This window comes from Histoplasma capsulatum, genomic scaffold (genome assembly GCF_000149585.1).
Source record: "Histoplasma capsulatum NAm1 scaffold_2 genomic scaffold, whole genome shotgun sequence".
NCBI classification, from domain to species: domain Eukaryota; kingdom Fungi; phylum Ascomycota; class Eurotiomycetes; order Onygenales; family Ajellomycetaceae; genus Histoplasma; species Histoplasma mississippiense.
Window position 1 is genome coordinate 2,358,193 of NW_001813981.1, and position 2,526 is coordinate 2,360,718.

The following is a 2,526-nucleotide window of genomic DNA, read 5'->3' on the forward strand; positions in this document are numbered from 1 at the left end:
TTTGACGATCATGGAATCCATGAGGGCCCCTGCTACCCTTCTCTGAAGAATTCAACTAGCAGCTTACTCTGTACTCCATGATCACCGTGGAGTCAATCAATCTGAAAGAACCGCGTGACCAGAATCGGAAATTAGATGGGAACACCTACCGACAAATGCCGGAACCAAATCACCCTTTTGCCATACCTGTCCTCTGCCTAGGCATATCGCAATCAGATCCGGATTGTCTCCGACTTCATTCGACCAGCGATTCTTAATTATTAATCATATTTATCGACTGGTCCGAAAATTTCTAAGTTCAGCTTGCTGATGACCCCTCCTAAATTCAAAGCTGTGGAATCGCATTTCTCTCCCCTCCCACAGTGGTAGGTATCATCCACCGAAACCCTGGCTCGGGCGATACCATTTGTTGCCAGGCTTCTCTCCAAGGAGCCCGGTTATTGAAATTTTTAGCCAAGGGCATTCCTAGCACCCTGTTTAGTCACCCCTGTCATCGTCCGTTGTGTACGCCCAAAGGTAGGTTCAAGCACCATGTTCTGTATCGTGCTAGCCACTTAGAAACAGACCCTCAGCGGAGGGAAAAGGTCCTGAATAATCGGGGTCCAAGGATGGGAGGAGCCTCTCATTTGGACAAAACACCAAATCCTAACTCCACATTTCAGTTCACCGCTCCAAGGACGTGATCCCACTCGCAGCCTTCGTCTCGAGGAAAAGGAGGGACCCTAATACTACCACCAATTCTCGCAACATGATTTGTCTCCAGGCCTTGGGTGTGGCTGGTCCGTGGGCGGCAAGGCAGATAGATAGATTGACAGACGGCTTTGATATAGCAGAGGAGAAAAAGTGCCGAAAGAAAAAAAAAAAATAAATAAATAAATAAATAAATAAATAAAAAATAGCACAGATCAACCCTGCATATCGAGTTGAATACTTCACAATAAACTACTACTACCACCTCCACTTTGTTGTTCGCCCGGCCGGCGGGGACATGTGGTTTTTTTTTTTTTTTTTTTTTTTTCTCTTTTATCCCTTTTTGTCAAGGGTTATTAGTATATAGTATTTGAGGACCGCGGACTACAAGCGCAAATGACAAAACCGTCGCATTGGGATTTACGAGAAGCCTACAAGGGGGCCCAGAGAGGGAAAGATGCATTTATTTCTCTTCCCGCAAACATTCAAAAGATAGGTACTAGTGGTATTCCCGGAGACAATTTCGCGTAGAGAAAGAGAGAGAAAATAATGGGGTTAGAGAATGTTTAGAGAGTGTATACGCATGGACGCCAAAGGTGCGCTCGTACTAGCGACCAACATAGTAGTAATCCGGATCATCATCATCAGCAGCAGCAGCAGCAGCAGCAGCAGCAGCAGCAACAATAGTGGCCTGCCCAGGGCCTCGGTGGTCCCTGGTGGGTTTTTGCGGTTTTTGCGGTTTTGCGAGCCAAGGGAAACATCTCGGGCCATGGACGCTGCCACTTGCAACACGTGTCAGGGAAAAACGGAATTTCAGAAATTGCTTGATGCAGAAAGAGGGCGATCTCGAAAAGTGGAAACTTCCTGGAGGGAAGGAGGGGAGAGAACCAGGAACTTCGTCAACATGGGATGGTGGTAATGGTCTATTCCATACGATATATGACATGTAATCTGTATGGAATATACATTGAAACAAGTTTTTTGGCAACAGGAACAGGAACAACAAAACAACAACAACGACGTTGACGTTGACGTTGATGTTGACGTCGCTGGTGAACGGACGAACCACGGCGCCGAATCCCCCCCCTTTCATTTCTGCCTCCGCCTTTTTGCCCGGAAGACCCCTGGAGGCATCCTAATACGGTCTAGCGCGTCATCGGCTTTGGTGACCGCCTGACCGCCCTCCGGTAGCCCTATCGTATCGGCATCCAAGCGGGCCTTTGGCGCGGCGCGATGTGGATAGACCGCTACCTAGGTCGGCCAACCCCGATCAGCCCCCATTCCCTCGAATCCGAGATTAGGGCGCGCGCTGTGGTTGGCCCCTGGCCTCGGTCAGCCCCATGGCTCGTGGCGCGGTTAGTGCAACCTTGGAAGCTCCGAACGGCCGCTCCGAGTCGGCGATTCCATGGAAAGGGGTAAAAGTTAATGCTCTCCGGCTCAGATTTGGAAACTAGTCGAATGCTCATTACCATTGTTTTGAGAGGAGGGAAAAGTTGAAACTTGAGAGGAATGCCCCAGGTTGGAAACTTTGTATCCCTTGGCTGTCGGTCTGTTGGTTTGTGAAATCGGTGCCGCGGCGAAAAGCAGACCAACCGGCCCCCCCCTCCCCCCAACCACCACCCCCGTGACACAAGGCTGACTTTGGGGGAACTCTTGATTTCAGGTTCTGATTCTTACCAACTCTGGTTTTGATCCCTCAACAGCAAAATATGGGAAGTGTCGTGTCGAGGTGCCAGGGAAGAATGGCGTGATCCTACACTTCCAAACCAGCTTTGGGAGATCCCTCGGGCTTCCCCTTGGAGTTGAATCGTTTCGTAAACCTTCCCCTTCCCTTTG